Genomic DNA, 19,581 nt, shown 5'->3' with positions numbered 1-19,581 from the left:
AGAAGAAACTGAGATATGGTTTTGAACCAAGCTCTGATACAAGACATTTCCTAATTAGACTCTAATACATGAAATCAATAATTTCCAACCAAACTCTGATACAAGGAATATGCTTCATCAAAATCTGATTAAACCAAGCATAAAAGTTTAATTAAGACTCTGATACAAGACAGAGTCTTGATAACCAGACTTTCTGATACAACACATTCTGATACATGAATTCAAGGAAGTTCAAATCACAAGAAATTTCAACCAGGCTTTCTCGTACATGGAAGTTATTACTTTCACGCTGATTGAAATGTTTGATGTATTAAAATTATTTTGAGTCTTAAAGTTAGGGGGAGCTTACAAACATCACTCTAAAAATTTAAGTTGAGAAATATTTTTAATAGTACAAAACTCAGGGGGAGCTTACAATCCTCACTCTGATATGTTTTTATGTGATTAAACCAAGTAAAAATTGTTCACCCTACATTAACATGGCACATTTATCAAAAATAGTTGTGTTCATTATTTTTGTTCTAAATTTTCTCCTTGTCATTTTGGGTTGCAAACGTTTTTCATTATAGAAACTCAATTCAACCTCCCTCCCCTTCTTGTGTTTCCATTACCTTCACAATATACTCCAACAAAAAATATGTGAACCAAATCATAAGCTTTTGTGTAAAACAAAATCAATTATCTATAAACAACACAAATAACATCATTTATCTACAAAATCATAAACTACGTATCCTTAACATTAACATAACACATTTATCAAACACACCTCAACAACAACAGTTATCAACATATCTAACTAAAACATCAATATACTCCAACAAAAAATATGTAAACCAAATCATAAGCTTATGAATAAAATAAAATCATTTATCAACAAACAACACAAACACCATCATTTATCTACAAAATCGTAAACTACTCTTAACATTAGCAGAACATATTTATCAAACATACCTTAACAACAACATTTATCAATATGCGTAACTAAATAATAAACATACTTCAACAAAAAATATGTAAACCAAATCATAAGCTTATGAACAAAACAAAAGCATTTATCAACAAACAACACAAACAACATTTATCTATAAAGTCATAACTACCACTTAATATTAACATAACACATTTATCAAACATACCTCAATAACAATATTTATCAACATACCTACAAAAATAATCAACATACTTCAACAAAAAATATGAAAACCAAATCATAAGCTAATGAATAAAACAAAATCATTTATCAACAAACAATACAAACAACATAATTTATTTACAAAATCATAAACTACCATTAATATTAATACAACACATTTATCAAACATACCTCAACAACAACATTTATCAACATAGCTAACAAAATAATCAACATACTTCAACAAAAAATATGTAAACTAAATCATAAGCTTATGAACAAACAACAAAAACAACAACTTTTATCTACAAAATCAAAAACTAACCATAACATTAACGTGACACATTTATAAAGCATACCTCATCTTACAAAGAATGAAGTTTTGAAAAGAAATGATTAACATACGTACATTTACTTGATACAATTTGTGGTAAATGAAAATAAAGATATGTTGAAGTTATGTTGGAGTTTTGTTACACCTTTCGTTGATTCATACTAGTTTGAGAAGTTATTGTAGCGCAAAATTCATAATCATCAAGCTATGGATAAGCTAGAGATCAAATAACAAGAGTCGCCACCGCGCTTTTATTGTTTCCAAGGGAAAATGGGAAAAAGTACGAACAAAATCCAAAAGTAAGAAGTTTTCAAATCAAAACTAATAAAATGTCGGAGATTACAGGTAAGGGGGTTGGTTACACAGAGGCAAGGTGTTAGCACCCAAAGTGTCCTAGGTACTCCTAGGGAGCCCTTTTTGTGTTCATATGTACTTGGTATAAAGTGATGTTTACAAACGAATAGAATGGGGGGATGAGAAAAGAATTCATTAATTATATTTTTGTGTTTGACAAGACCTTCGGTCTTGTGCCTACGTACCAACATAAAAATGAGGGATCAAAACCTCGTAGTTCGTGATACAAATTTCAAAGTGGATGCATTGCTTTTTAACAAAAATTGAGTTTGAAAGGCACAAAGGCCTAGAAATGTTTTGAATGAGTTAGTTCTTTTTTGGCTTTTTGAAATTTTAAGTCATGTATAATTACATTTATTCACAAGTTTGATTTAAGAAAAGAAGTTTGGAAAATGCAATGACATAAGGCCAAAGTTTCTATCTTTTTGCAAAGTGGTCAAAGTTTAGAACAAAAAAAGTTCAATCAAAGAAGGTTTTGAAAAAGAGAGGGAGAGATTTTGAAATTAAAGAAAGTGGGGAGAAGATGAAGAGACTATCCTATGTATGAAATTAAAAGTTTAGAGTTGAAAAGATCTGACCAAATGGGTAGCAATCCAATAAACAAGAATGTCAATAGAAACCCAGAATTCTCTTGGACTTTTAGAATCAAGCAACACATAAATTCACAATTATATTAATCTTGAAGAGCAAAGGCATCAAATAAATATGGCCACATCCAAGCTTATCCATTCCATGATCTTCTTCAAAATAGCCCATGTAACAAATGAATTTCACAAGTCATAGGTTCAAAATAACAGCTTCACAATGATCATGTTGTAGATGAACTCAGAAGGATCTTGAATGGTGTATCAGATGAAGTTTTAAATTGCAAGCACTTGGTTTCTCAATAAGTTAGCATTGTCCAATTCCTTTAGCATAGGAATATTGCCTAAATTCTAAGTCCATTTGTCCAAGATCAAACCAACAGTCCACACAAAAGTTTTTTAGGGTTTTTGTTGTTATTATGTACATTAATGGTCAAAGACCACACAAACAAACAAAGTATACACAAACAAAATATATCACACAATATGGTCCAAATGGACAAAGTGAAAATTGCATTAACATAAACAATTAGAATGATATTAACAATGGCAAATGTATAAAAGCTAGAATTAAATGGCATTAAAGTAAAGGACTTGAAATTAAAAGTTAGTAGTTAATAGGTTAGAAGTTAGTGTTGTTTTTCTTTTTCTTTTCATTTTAAGACATTCTTTAGAGAACACTCAACCCACTTGTCACAAGCATGGATCCTTTAACCAAGACATCTTCCAAAGTAAGGAAAAAAGGCCAAGTTTCCACACAATACCATGAAAGAGGGGAGACTTACAGTCTCACTAACTAGAATGCTTATGCCTTTTATGCCACAAATTTAGCGCTATGTTAAGCAATCGTAATTGGACTTATGTAGAAGTCACAACTATTTGAGGTCGGGCAATAGAATTTTGGTGTTAATGCATGTTAGAGACATAGTATAATAGACTATGATCATGAAACATACCACACACAAAAAGAATATGCAAAAGGTGTGGCCTAATCTCATCCATACTCATGTTAATTTTTCAATCAACTAGACTTAGGATTTTGAGATATCATAGGCCAAATGGAATGAATGAATGAAGAAGCGGAATGAGATGAAGTGGGAGGGGAATAGGTGAAAATACAAATTGGTCAAAGGAGGATTTTTACCAAATTAATATCATTCATTCATTTTGGGAGATGGAATATACATTCCACCAATCCCCTAAATCCAATGATATTAATTTGACAATGTCAAATCAACCTTGACCAAGGCCCAACAACAATAATCAAACTCAAACAAGTCATCACAATTGGTCACCAAATTTATTTGGCATTTATTCAAATTAAAAAATACTAAAATAAGGCATTTAAATTAAATATGGTTTGTCCAATTCCTAAAACCTCATCAAAATACCAAAGAAATGGCCATGAGATTTATCATAGGTCAAACAAGGTCAAATGACCTTGGAGAAATAATATCATAATTTTTGGACATTTAAAAGTATTTTTAAACAATTAAAAACAAATGCAAAATCAATTAAATCATGAAAAATATTAATAGTGATCCAAAAAATAATTTTAATTCATAATATGAAAGAGGAAATGTTTTAAATTTTTTTGGTGAAACTCCCATATTTTTTGGATCAATATTAAAATTAATATGAATTAATGAAGATAAAATAATTAAAATGAAAATTAAATGATCAGAAAAAACGTGGACCACTTGATCTCCCTCATTAATTGAGGTGGCAGATCAAGTGGTTACAAGTGTGCAATCCACGATACGTCTGAGTCAGCGCGCCACAGGAAAGGTAATTCAAACCAACGCACGAGATTATTTCATTTCAAATGGATCATGTGGCTCTGAACACGCCAACTCACCCCCGGAGCTACAACTCCGGTCTCCTTCTCAGGCTAGCCTCGTCGGACTAGTTCAGTCATAACCATCACCAAAATTAAAAAGAATGACATGATTTCAAAGTAAAAATGGCACTGAGCACGAATCTGACCTCAATTTATCCTAACTCCAAGTATATTGAGAGATACATGGAGTTGAAATTTGAGGTACATGAACTGAGTTGCTTAGATTTGGCCTCAAAGCAACTCAATCTTCTTGCCTATATTGGTAGGACTTCAGACAACCAAAGAATCAAGAGAATTGAGCAAGATTTAGAGAGAATCGAAGAGATTAAAATTTCTGGAAAATACCTTCAATGTAGGTCTGGATTCAGCTAGTCTTGCCTTGGCTCGTGTTTGATCTCACTCCAAATTCTTACAGAAGAAGAATTGAATGGTCAAAAGGTCTTGGATCCCTGAAGTTTTGAATCTCAAAACAGTGAGAATTCAAACTCAATTTGAAGTGAATTCTCAGGATTATCCTTTGGAATGAGAGGGTTAGAGGTTTGGGATCAAAGCTGGCGCGAATGTCTCTCAAATTCTAAACATATGGAGCTCTATTTATAGCCAATTCAATTGATATTTGCACACTTGAAGTGAACTTCCAAAATTAGCAATGTGTGATGCATGAGTGCATGGGCATGTGCAGGCCCATGAAATCACTCCATCTGATCCATAATTGAGTGTAAGCAAGGCTGAAGTCATGTTGGAATGCTAGGCAATTGTGCATGGATGTTTGAAGTTCAATCTTGCCAAATGATGATACCATGTTCAAGCCATGCGCAACCTATTCATTTCTTGTCCAAAATTAATGAACTTGAAATTTTTGGAAAGGTTAGATCAAGAGGGACAACTTTCATGTTCAACACTTTTCCATTTGGAGATTGGAACTTGAAAAATTTTGAGGTAGAAGTTTGGAAATTTTAACATATTGAAATTTTTTCTAAGTGTCAATCCATATGTCTCAATATTCCACCTTGCTTAACTTTTTATGTGAGCTTCAAATGAGAAAAGTGTCTTGATAAAAGTTGTAGCTCTTTCAAAGACCTTAAAAATGGTGACCAATTTCATGTCATTTGGATTTGAAATGATAGAGGTATGCATTTTTGAAGTTTGGAAAAATCTCTTGATCAATGGTATAGGTCAAAAGTGACCTATAATGTAACCTCATATCACATGCTCATAAAAGTTGAATTAGATCCCACTCCAAACATCAAAGTTTAAGTAGACTTCTTGAAGTTGATTATGAAACTTGGAAATCTTTCATCTCATAAAAATTGAGCAAGTTATGGCCTTGGGAAGTTGACTTTCAAATTAGGGTTTAGACAAAATGACCTATAATGTTTCAACATAGAAAATGATTTTCCAAGCAAAACTAGCTCTAGGTCTCAACATGAAAGTTGTTTGAAATGTCATTTAGAGTAATTTTTCGCTTGGAGTCATTTTAATATGGTGAATATTGTAGGAGATAGGGTCTAGGGAGACCCAGTTTTGATCAGATGAATTCATCTGGCCAACCACCATCAACCAACTTACTAATCTTCAATTCTCTTGACTTTCTAGGCTAATTATAGATCATATATGCATAAGATGATGAATTTTGAAGTGTCCCTTGAGAAATTTTATCAATTGGTGAGATAGCTTGTTGGAGAAGTTACTCAAGATACCCAGTCAAACTATGGTTTCCAAGGCAAATCACCCTCAAACTCTTGAAGAAAAATTGATCAATATAACATGTAAGAATCAATGGAAATCATAATGATACTCATAAACATTCTTGAATCAGTCTATGGTTGTGCTCTTTTTTATGAGGGTCTCAAACCCTAGATGTGAACTTGATAGATCAATGGAGATCATGCCCTACCTACAAAAGAGTTAGGCAAATGCAAAGACATATTTTTGGTATTTTGGTTAGTGAAATGATAAAATACAAGTATGATACAATCACATAGTGCTTGGTGATCTCTCCCAAAACAAACCCAATGAAAAAGGGGGAAGGAGGATGCCAAGGTAAGATCCCAATGCTAATGCATATGATGGAATTGCATGAGAGATCTTAGGGTCAAATTTGGGGTCTTACAGTTATGTTTGAGCTTTGTGAAGTTAAAATAGAGTTTTGAGAGATTTGGAAGAGGAGAGATAAATTAGGGTTTCTCACTTACAACATAGTTTGATCTGAAGTGAAGTATATTATCTTAAATAGGTAAACTATTTCATAACGACTAATAAAACAGACCATGGTGGTATGTCCTAATATTTCACCTCAGTTGTCAAAAAGGAAAGTGGTGACAAGTATTTAATTTATATTTATAATTAGAAATAAAGGGAGCACACCTTTTTATTAATTAAATAACATAAAAACTGTAGGTGTTGGGTTTCGAAGCGTGTCACTCTTGACATATCACAACGATTGTTAATTGTGATTGTGGTTATAGATTGTTTAAAAAAAGATGCCTAATGAAAATATATTACCTCGGTTGGTTATGTGACCATCGTAAAATAATGTTATAGAAGGTGTCTTTTGTAGAATGCTACCAGAGGATAATGAAAAAAATCTTCCAAGAAGAAATTGGGGAAACTCTAGAGGTTTATATGGACGAGATATCGTCAAATCTAGCAAAGAAGAATGATACGAAGGCCACATGTCTAGTGTATTCTACCGTGTCCGATATTGCAACATGAGGTTCAATCTATAGAAATGCCTCTTTAGAGTTATAGTTGTCCGATTCTTGGGTTTGTATTTGACAGAGAGAAGCATATAGACCAACTCGAACAAATGTGAAGTGATCATCAAGATGGAAGCACCAACCACGAAAAAGAGGTCATGAAACTGAATGGTATGCTCACTAAAGGTGCAGAAAACATAAGTAAGGAATTTTCTAATTGGGTTTCAAGTATGATAACTTTTTCTTTCTCAAAACAAATGCAAGAATAGCAACAACAATAATAAGGACAATGATAAAAGACACAAGTATATATCCTAGTCCATTGTTGATAAAGAAGCATTCAGTCCACCCATCTGAGTGGTTTCGCCTTAGACAGGGGCTTAATCCAAAAATCAATCTGATTACAAAACAATGATAGTCTGTCAGTGATTTCTTAAGAATTTTTACCTACCTGGTCCACTAAGAAATACGCCGTTCATTGACTCTTTAAGATTATGATCTACTTGGTCGCTTAAAAATACTTATCCTCTTTGACTACCTATCAAAGCCCTCTCAAGAACCTAATCAACATGGTCGCTTAAGAAAAACAACTTTAATGACAAACTATCATTGCCCTCTCAAGATCCTGACCAAACTGGTCACTTGAGGAATATAACCAACTTAGTTGTAATAGATTTGTGTTTACAGAGTTTGATTCTTGATAAGCTAATAAAACATAAGATGAAGATCAAATGAATACACTTAAAATATGTACTATAATGTTATAAGTGTTTCTCTCTTTGTTGTGTTGTGATGTTATAACTTCAGTATCTATGAAGACTCACACGGATCCACATGCACGCCTGCACCCACACTCTTTTTTTCCATATTCTTCTTCCTCAAAATATATAGGAGATGAATTGATTCTTTGGAGGATAGATCCGTTAGATGGTATAATAAGAATTATCCTCAAAGTATTCATTTTATGGAGGTCAATTCATTTGCAATAGTTGAGTGGCGCTTACAGTAGAGAGTTGGTGATGATGGGACGAGAGAAGCTTCTTTACATTGAAAGTAGATCTTCTTTTTGAACTTCTGTCACATCAAACAATATTGAACTTTAATTGAAATCTTCTAGTCAAAGGCTTCTTATGCAAGTGAATTGAAGCTTGAGTAGGCATCATAATCTGTCTTCACAAGGAAATGTCTTTTTGGTTGTAATTTCCTTGAGAATACTTATCATCATAATCATAGATTTCATATAATATATGAAGTGAAGCTTGATCAGAATCCAGAGCCTAGATGATATAGACTATAAAGTATATTTAGAGTGAGGCTTGAAATTATCACAGTCCAGAGTAAATCTAACCAAGAAATGCATAAGCATTTAATAGTTTCGTCAGATGCTTTGACTATTAGAGAACCATTTCCTTTGCTTACTAACTTCTAGTTAGAGACTTATAATATAATTTGATGAAGCTTGAGTAGAGTTCACAGGCTGTCTTCAGAACATAGAGAGATTCCAGACTCCTTTTATTATTGGGTTATAAGGCTTACACAAAATTATAGTCAGAGCTTTTATCAAAGCTTGGCTGGATGGTTTATATTCAGAAACATTAACTTGATAATCTTGAAGCTTGACTTGATTATACACACGCTTTTTATTACTTCCTCTTATTCAGAGCATTCCTTCTCTTTAGAATATTCTTTCATCTTTCTTTAAACTTTTTATGAATTCGAATTGACTTTTTTAATGGTATAGCTTCCTTCAGAGTATGGATTTTATAATAGATGATGTTCATGCCTTTCTTCAAAATTTGCTTTGATTCGAAGTTTGCTTTCCATTAGACTTTTATTTCTTCTGAGTTGACTATCATAGTTGACTTCTTTAGATTTTTCAAATATCATAGTTATCTTCAGGCTTAGCATTAGAAGTTTCTTAATTAGAATCTGCCTCGCTCAACATTTGCTCTCTTCATTTAGATTATGTTCTAGCCTTTGGGTTTCTGCACACTTAGCAAAACTTTAGTGGATAAAATTGTTCTTTTATACTTTGTTATCATCAAAACTTAAACATATGTATATGTATAACCAAACTTGTTCTTACAATCTCCTCCTTTTTTTATGATGACAAACAATTGTATTTTGATGAACAATTTTTACTTGGATAATCATGTTTATAAAATTTCAGAGTTAGGTTTATAAGCTCCCCCTGAATTTTATACTTTCAAAATTACTTCTTCAACTCAAATCTTTGGAGTGAGGTTTGCAAGCTCCCCTTGAGTTTAAGATTCAAAATAATTTTGGTTTCAATAAAAGTTCATTTCAAATATAATCATATTTATAAAACTTCAGAGATAGGTTTGTAAGCTCCCCCTGAGTTTTATACTTTCAAAATTATTTCTTCAATGTAAACCTACAAAGTGAGGTTTGCAAGTTCCCCCAAAGTTTAAGGTCCAAAATAATTTTTGTTTCATTGAAATCTAAAATTAGATAAATATGCTAAAATTCAGAGAAAGTTTGCAAGCTTCTTGTGAGTATTTTAGACTATCAAAATTCTTCAGCTCTAAGTATCAAGTGAGGTTTGCAAGCTTCATTTGAGTACAAGTCTTAGAATTTTGATTCCATTAAACTCTTGATAAATAAATTTTTCTTCAGAGTTGTCAAATTAATTTTTTTTGAGTCATTATACTTGACTTCTTCAGAATGTTAATGTTAACATACTCTTAATGTTTGGGATATTATCAACTGAATAAAAATAATCAAAATCATTACTCTTATCCCCCTTTGTCATTATAAAAAAGAATCATAAAACGGTCAAAGATATTAAATAAAGATTGAGAAAATGAGATATCATTCAATTGAAAAATATACAAAATAATTGGAGGGAATACAGGGAGAAATAACAGACAAACATATGAAGAGAAGAGCGTCTAGAGACTTTTCCCTAAGAGTCACACTTCCTTTTCCTATAAGTCTCCAAGCCCATAACACCTACAAGCTTCTTTCCCCAGGAGGTCCCAAGAGCTTCAATTTGACCTGCCATCTATACTTCCTTAACTATCCCTTTTTTAACAAACAGTTCAGAGAAAACTCTCCTAAAAGGAATGGAGGAAAACTCACCCTCGCGTGAGGTCAAGATTTTCTTTTTTAGGTAGTTTAAGATAGTAATAGGTAGATTAACTCTTACCCTTGAAATGGGGAAGTAGAGCAGGTATTTTTCATCCATAGACAAGAAGGATGAGTTTTGATCCGTTGGTAAAAAGTTTTTGATAATCAGCTGATACCACAAATTTTCTGCAGGAGTTAGATCAAAAGCTTTGGAAGGGTTTCCATAACTTTTGGTGATGCATATAATGTCTTTGTGAAATTTGAGTTTGGTTCTCTACCATTCAATATTGGCACCATCTTCTTCACACTTAATGAAATCATAAACAGGTGAGTGGGTGATGATAATATGAGTGTTCATGACAACAGACCATATTTCCCCAATGTTTACATCATTAAAATTTATCGAAACATTTACCCAAAATGTTTTACAAGGACGAAAAAAACTAGACCAGGAAGCATTTCTAAGTAGTTTCCCAAATCTTGAGAGGTACCAAAATGATGAATGTTCCAACCTATGGTTTTTATCTCTTCAAAGTTAACAACTTGTTCCAGGATAGTAATAAGCTTGGTTTCATCATCGTTCAATGTTTTGCAAGAAGCCATTGAAGATATAGGTGCTTAAAAGGAAATAAGAGTGAAAGAAAAAGGAAGAGTAAGATAATAAGAAAACAAAATAAGACTTGGTTTAAATAGAAGTTGAGGAGAGAAAATATGAGATTTTTAAAAGACTCAAAGCTTAGAGAGAACTGAGAGGGAACATAAACATCACTATGAAAACTGAAAAGAAATGAATCAACACGAAACGTCTGAATAAAAATAATCATTGTTACTCTAATTAATTAATAACATAGGGGGCGCCAAAGCATGATTTCATTTTATCCAAGAAAATAATAATTACCCAAAGGTACTTTCAAGCATTTTTGAGGACTTAGAAGATAGTGAGACAACTTGTCACACCTCTTAGCCACAATAAAAGTACTTGAGAATAACCAAAGATTTTTAGAGATTAAAAGACAGAAAAATTCCAAAAGGGTCTTGACTTCGAATCTTCTGACCGTGACAACCTTCTCACTAAGAGAATTGGTTGGTTCAGAGGCAAATAACTTAGAATTAGATTTCATCATTCTGACTTGTCAAAGTCAAGCTTATCATCAAACTTAACATGAATTAATTCCTCAATAATTCTTATTTGAGTGTTAGATGCTCTATATCCTTTTGGGAAATTAAAGTATCTTAACATGATACATTTTAGTGCCTTAGAATCTATCTTGTTCAAGTTTGTTTAGTATAAATAAGACAAATGTATCTGGGGCAGAGTGAGGGAATAGTTACCAATATTTCCTATACCAATTGTCTTATTCTTTTCATCTCCTTCATAACCTTCAGAGCCATGGGGCTTAAGTTCCAGATCTTGGAGTTAATGCCTTTTTCTCTTGAATGTTGAGAGCTCTATGATTCATGTTCCAGGATTGATGTTCCAACCTTGGTCCCTAGGATATCTCGTTTGAGTCAATATTATTTCTGATGGATATTCTGATCCTAGTTTAAAGATAGCCGCTTTTGTGCATCTTTAGCTTCTTCTTCTGAGAAGTCAGAAACTTTAGTGCTTGTCATCAACATCATGCTAATCTTTCCTTTAAGTAGAATCTTCTTTATAGTTTCCATTTGTATCCATCATACCTTTCTTCTTGACCTTAGATCACTTCATTTGTAGTGACATGATTCCTTGTATGAAAGGTAGACGATCTTCTTGACAGATCCATACATCTTCTGCTCAAATGTTGACTTCACAAAGTCCACTTGTTCTTATTTGGCTTCTGGAGTTGATTTGACTATGCTTCTAGAATTGGTTGATGCTTCTATAGGACCACAAACTTCTTCTTGTAAGAACTAGATTTGGTTCTGCATATGGCCTTATGTTTTGATGATAACAATACATAGATTCATAGAGAACAATTATGTACACTAATGGTTTTGTTTAATGTGAGGATACTAGATATAAGTTCTGAATATAAAAGAATGATGTGTGACGTTATTAGACTCTGAACCTAGTGCACTCTGACTCCGAGATGTGTGTTCTACAAGATAATCAAGTTCTGAACTACTCAACTCAACTCTTCTGAACATTTCTTATCCAAAGCTTTATTGACTCTAAATCTTCTGACTTTGTCAAGCTCTAAAGTCTTGCATTCAAACAACTCTGATGAACTATGTCACCAGACTCTGAAGACCAGGTTCTGATGAACTGGATCAAGACTTTGAGGTCCAAGTTTATGAAGATTCTCTCATACTGACTCTAATTCTTCTTCAATGCATGCTTCACCAACTCTCTATCTAAAGCCCATGAATATCTGAAGATAAGATCAAAAAGTTTTACATGAGAAAATAGTACATAGTACAAGATTAAATATTCCTTCCATTACACTGATTTTATGGGATAAGGATTGTACTATTGTACCATTATGTCTCCCATTTTCACAGACTGTTATGCAAGGATACAACTACATTCTTTTATTCCACGTCTACCCTCTGACGGATCTTTTCATTGCCTATATAATGGAGTCTTAGAAGAATGGAACAATGCTAAGAATTCTCAGAGAATATCATATACATGAATATTGCATATTGTGAATATTTTTGAGAGAAAGAGAAACAAACACACAAGGAACTTGTGTTCATACTCTTCATAGAAAATATTTTATCTGAAGTACTTTGTAATTCATTTGTGTATTCTGCTTTCTTAAAACCATTTTGTAATACACTTTGTATCTCAACCATTGTGATTGTATTTCCTTTAGTTACTAGGGTTTAGTCAGATTTACTCCAGAAGACATTGACAATTAATATTTTTGTTGTAATCAAGCTTGGTTACAGTGGATTAAGTTCTTGTGATAAGGAGAAATCACCTTGGTGGATGGACTAGAGGTAGCTTTGTTAACAGCGAACTAGGATAAAAATAATTGTATTTATTATTTTTGTCCTTAGTTTTCTCATTGTCTTTTCGGGTTGCAAATATAAAATAGAAAGTTTTTTTCTTGGTCATGATGTGGATATATGGTATATGGTAGTTGATGGCTACATTCATCATGTTGATGAAAGTAGTAACAAGGTAGAAAGAAGAATGATGATTGATCAATAAAATAAAGATTAAAAGAATCATCATAAAGCAAGAACCATCCTACTGAATGCTATATCATACTATGAGTATGAGAAGATCACAAATAGAGACACATCAAAGTCTATATTTGATTCTTTAAGGATGACTCATAAAGGAAATTCTCAAGTGAAAGAAACCAAGGTTCTTGCCTTAATACAAAAGTATGAAGCCTTCAAGATGGAGGATAATGAAATTGTTGAGAACATGTTCTCAAGGTTTCAGACTCTAGTTGCAGAATTGAGGGTTCGGGACAAAGGTTACTCTACTGCAATCATGTTAATAAAATTATCAAAAGCTTACCCAAGAGATAGAGGCCTATAGTAACTACATTGAATATATCTATGGATCTGAACCATACGACTCTTGAAGAACTTGTGAGTTATTTGAGAAGTCACGAGATAGATATTAAAGAGGACGGACCTCAAAGAAAAGTTAAATATATGGCTCTGAAATCTATAGGAAAGTCTGAAAAGACAAAATCCTTTCAAGCTGGAGAAGAAGAGGAATCTTAAGAAGATTCTGAAGAAGAATATGAGTTATATCTTCTTTCCATAAGAGTTAACCAACACTAGAAGAAAAGACAAAGCAAGTTCAGAGGCTCTAGAAGGACAGGTGTATGAGTGCAACTTCCGTTAGATGTTTTTTTGCATGATGTCAAAACTAGAATACCTTAGCGTTAAAGTATTGATCGGAAAAATAGCAAGTGTACTATTTTTACCGATGTAGTAATAAGGAGTTTTATTTCCAAGTATCGATCTCAAGGATTGCGTAGGAAATACTTATTTTAATTTGATTCTATCAGAACAAAAAGATAATGGTTTGGTTGTTTTGGAATTTATAATAGTAAACACAAAAATAGTAAAAATAATTGATTAAGATAAAAGATGCTAGGGTGAGTGGTTGAGTTAACCGGTTATGAATTCAGTCCCGATTTCCTTAATACATATGAAACATTCAATCACCTAACCTCAAAATGTTCTTACTTAAGTCCTTAAGGAAGAAACTATTAAACTACCAATTCTTACTCAAATGTCCATTCAATTAATCATTGGTTTTAATCATACAAAATATCAAGGTTTACGGTGATTTACGAAAGTTACTAGTCCTAGATGATGCATTCATAAACTCAATTGTGTGAAAACCCTAACAATCACAGTCCTGTTATTGAAAGTCGTAGATGAATTTGTATTTGTCCAATACAAACACATAATAACATCACATAATTGAATTGAAATACGTAACATAGTAATCAAGAAATCATTTGTTCAAATTCATAACATGCGATAACATCCGGACCACCCCCTTAGCATCAGGGGGTTTAGCCCATCATAGTACTTAAAGAACTCATAAAGTCAAGATTAGACATTACAAAGAATTAGGAGAGTTTGATCTTCAATGGTTGATACCCTTGAATCTCGCCGTCTTCAAATCCGTCGTATTCGCTATCTTCTCCAATGCAATGCTTTCGTTCGTCTGTCAAAAGGTGTCCTCTTCTTTCTCTTCCAAGCCTTCTTATAGCTTCAGATGACTCTCTTCCAAGCTAAAGGTCCAAACTACCCTTAATGAGCAGAATCGGTTCACACAGTAAAAATTAGGTTTTCCAAGCTGCGTCCAATCAACACGACCGTGTGGTGGCACACGGGTGGCCGTGTTGTTCTTCATCATTAATTATTTTCAGCATAAGTTACAGTGGCAACAACACGGGACGTGTCCCTACACACGGGTGCTCGTGTTAATGCACTGCTTTAATCAACACGGCCGTGTGGTGGCACACGGGTGCCCGTGTCGATCTCTGTTTTTCTGCTCCCTCTCTGCTCTGCTTGATCAACAACACAGGCAGTGTTGTGGCACACGGGTGCCCGTGTTGACCTGCTGTTTTTTCATATTTTTGTCCTTCAGAGTGTCCAGAACTTCACCATTCTTGCTTTTAAACCTATAACAATGACACTACCAAACGAAGCATAAACGAGATCTTTTTGACATAAACTTGTAATCGAATGCAATGCAATACCAGACCAACAAAACATGCTAATTGACTCAAATGCAACTAAAAACAAACATAAATCTTACCAAGGTGATGAAAATATGTCGGATTAGCGGCGGGAATTCAATGGAAATGGTGACCGATCACAACCCCAAACTTGTCTCATTGCTTGTCCTCAAGTGATGTATTGAATCCAAACAAAGGTCACCCCCGAATTCGTTTTCCACAATGCAACCTAGTCTTTCACCATTTGTGTTCTTCCTTTCCAATCGAGTTTTAGGTCTCTCCGATTCAGGCAGTTTACCATATTTCCACATCAGAAACCTCTTCACCTGCAAGCTTTTCACACACTCACAATATCTCTCAGGGTTATGTGTGTACACTCACAGCACAATATGCAATACCAAACTCTTAACTTTGAATACATTCTAATGTCACTACCACAGCAGATTCCACACACTTTTTCAGGTCTTTTTAGGTTGTAACGTGGCTTGGGTACGGTGGGATAAACAAAAAAATTGGATAACAAAGGGTTTTGAACTCGGTAGTCATGTTGTGTGATTTTTCTTTCTCTTTTTTTCTGTGCATCACATATACTCTGGGGGTTAATTTCACTCTTTTGACTCTTTTTCTACTCAAATTTTCCGAGCATTTTATATTTGTTAGAATCTAAGGTCTCGGCAAGTGCATTTTTCTCTTTTGTTTTTCTTTTTTTTTTCTCTTTTTTTTTTCTTTTAAAGAAAATACATACTATTTTTCTTTTTGTATGATCTCATCTTATGCACTTGCCTTCTCTTTCAAGATTTCCACCCCAAACTTAGTTTTATTGCACATCTTGCAATTCACACAATCATACCGAGTTATGACACAAAAGGAAATGGATGATTAAAAGTTAACAGGGGGTTTATGATGAATATTGCTTAAACGTTAACATGGGGTTTACGATGAATGAAATTGCTAAGGCTCAATGGGGTTTACGAAGGGACACATACATATAGGGATGGCTAGAAAGGCCCTGGCTAAACAAACAACTTGCCTCAGTGTGTGTTGTCATGCTGTGACGTGTCAACAAGACATACGTAAAATCAGAGTGATAAAGTCATACCTGGCTGAACTCTCATGTTGATATTTCGTGATTGGCTTTTTGTGATCTCACCATGTTGGTTAGTTTGCAAGCTCTGAAGTCTCTTCGTGTTATGTGGTTCTTTCCTGACTTGGTGTTTCCATACCGCTTTCTTGGTCCGGTGTCCCCAAAATGTGTCTGACTTCTTTTCTCAAGGTTGCATCAACTTCCGGGGTGCCTTATCAGCCTAAGTTTGAGGGGTGTCATTCATCCACTACCATTGATCCCGGGCTCGTCCAACCGTTTCTCATCACCCTGTACAAACAGTAGGTCCAAAAGAACAGAAAACAACCAAAACAAACAAACATCCTAATATAATGATAACATAACATAAACAAAACAAAGTGAAAGAAAATAAAAACATGAAAGGAGAAAAACCCCCCACATTTGAACTAAACATTGACCTCAATGTTTAAATTCAAACACGAAGGGGACTTACAGTGCTCACTGTTGAGGAGGAAGCGGGGGATCATGCGGAAAATGCAACATCAGACGTTGCATCATGGCCTGCATGTCATCCATGACTGTCCCTTGCCGGAGGAGCTCCACACTCTGTCTATCTAATTCCGCACCTTGTCTGGTCTGCTCGGTGCGGAGAGTTCCCATCTCCGTCTGTATCCAACCCCACTGGTCCTGAGACATAAAAGAGGAGCCTTCACCATGTAGGCTCGAATCATATGGGGGTGGCATGCCGTGGGTAGCTTGCCTCTCATCTTCTTCCATGTCCTCACCTGAAAGATCATGGTCAAACTGTGCATCTTCCCCTCCCGCTTGGGCTGAACCTGTGTACAACCAATTAGCAGCATTGGCAATGCTAATGGACCCAGGTGCAGGTAGTGCGAGCACTTCCACATTATGAATCATCAGAGCGTAATGAGTCGGCCGAATGGCAATCATTTGTTGATTGACTAGCGTGTGCATGTCAATCTTAGTCTTGCCCATTACTGCAGTCTCTTCCATCAGAAGTTGATCATACCCGAAGTGGCTCGCAATCTGCATGATCATACCACCTACAGAAATATCCCCAGTAGTGGCATGGCCAACCTGTTTCAGATGATTGGCGGCGAAAGCCGCTGCATTGATTCGCTCATTATGGGCCATGCAATACAAAAAATATAATTCTCTCTTTGCCGCAACCCCAGTACTATCACCCCGTCCGAACAAGGTGTATGCTAACCCTTTTTGTGCATACCTGAAGCACGGGTTATGAATTCCAGAAGCTTTTCCCGAGCTAGGGTTATACCCAGTTTTACCTGTAATAGCTTTCCAGAAATCAACAGCAAAAAAAGTGTCCGGAGGGGATTCGGGTCCAGATACCGGGAGTTTCAGAATACTCCCCAGTTCCTCAACCGATAACTCATGATCTTTATCAAACAGGCGGAAAGTAATTTTCCCATAAAACTCCAACTCCGACCCTGTCCACCTTCTCCTCATCTTGAACTCAACCGTACTCAAGAATTCAAGGGTGATCCGAGCGAAGGTCGGTGCTTCGAATTGCATGTATTCCAACATACCGATGGTGTGGAACATGCGGTGCACCTTCTCTTTCAAACCTAACTCATCCAGGGTGGCATCACACATATATCGGGTCGGAATAAGCTTACGTTTTGCTAGAATCACATACCTCTCTTGATGCTCCGGTTGGTCAAACAAAATGCCATGAGTGTTTGTAGAGCATCTAACCCGTTGCTTTGGTCGAGAAGACGTGGCTACCTCCTTCTCCTTGCTTGCACGCTTTGGAGGCATAATGGTACCTGACAAAAATGTCTCAAAATCCAAAAAATAGGTTAGTGAAAACTGCAACCGTCATTGTGTAGAGGACGGCGAGAGGGATAATTTTTGTGAAGGTGAGATGAGGTTAAAGTGAGTGGAGCTATGAGAAAAGTGAAGCTTAGTTTGATGGAGGCTAGGTTAACAATAGAGGAAGAGGGAGAGAGAGGTTTCTAAAATCAGAAAAAGTGAGAATGAATGGTGGAGAAGAGATAAAATAGCAAGTGGGGCCCAATATTGAAAATACCCAAAATCACAAAATTTGAAAAATTTACCCGTTACAAACAACACGGTCGTGTTCCTGCACACGGGCACCCGTGTTAAGACACTGTTTTAATTAACACGGCTGTGTGTCACCACACGGGCGCCCGTGTTAACCCACTGTTTAGATTAACACGACCGTGTGTCACCACACGGGCGCCTGTGTTAACCCACTGTTTAGATTAACACGGCCGTGTGTCAGCACACGGGTGGTCGTGCGGATGCCCTGTTTTTCTCAATTTTTGAATTCGGCAAAGCTTCTTAGGTCTGGCATCCTTTTGGTGAGAAGTGATTATGATTATGGCATCCTTTCTCCTTACCTGCAACAACGTTTCATACCCATACAGAAAAGAAAAGAAAAGAAGAAAAAAAAACAAAATAAGTTAACAATCGAACACGTGGGTTGCCTCCCACGAAGCGCTTCGTTTAACGTCGCATGGCTCGACGGTTCATTTCCCTTATCATGGGGGATATTTCAGGGTCAAAACCTTGTTGCACCTCTTGTCTACAACTCGGACGTTGTCTCTTTTATCAGTCTGGACTCCTTTGTGCCACGATTCCTTTTTAACTTTCCTTTCGGTGTTAGGAATCTTTCCGTTTAGGGTGGCTACTGGCAGTGGTGAGACTTTGATAGTATTCAATGTCCTGATTAAGCCTACTTGATACTGATATTCTGTATCTTCCTCCACCTCCTGGTCTTCAATAGCATTCAATGTTATTTCCTTGTTGTGAACTTTCAAGGTTAACGTGCACTCATCCATGTCAAGCTTGCATCGACTCGTCTTCATGAAAGGTCGACCCAGAATGATGGGTGCCTCATTGTCTTCAGGTATATCTAAGATTACAAAATCGACTGGGAAAGTCAAGTCCGCTATTATTACCAGCACATCTTCAGCTATACCATATGCATCTTTTCTTGAGTGATCCGCAAACTTCAGATTGGTCTTTATATCACTGATATTTTTAATACCCAGCCTGTGATAGATCGATAATGGCATCAGATTCACACTAGCTCCAGAATCTATCAGTACCTTTTTGAAGGTTCTTTCTTTGATTGTGCAAGGTATTGTGACGGTTTCTGGATCCTTTTGTTTGTTAGGAATGTTCTGCTCCAAGGAGTTTGCATTATATTGTTCCTTACCGGATACCTGTTCTTCAGTGGTTGGTTTCTTTTCAGCCATTACCTCTTCCACGAATTTCTTGTACATGGGCATCCTTTCAAGTGCTTCAAACAAGGCCATATGACC

Source organism: Lathyrus oleraceus, chromosome 6, assembly GCF_024323335.1.
Source record: "Lathyrus oleraceus cultivar Zhongwan6 chromosome 6, CAAS_Psat_ZW6_1.0, whole genome shotgun sequence".
NCBI lineage: Eukaryota > Viridiplantae > Streptophyta > Magnoliopsida > Fabales > Fabaceae > Lathyrus > Lathyrus oleraceus.
The sequence above is the reverse complement of the archived record's forward strand: the minus strand, read 5'-3'. Positions refer to the sequence as shown.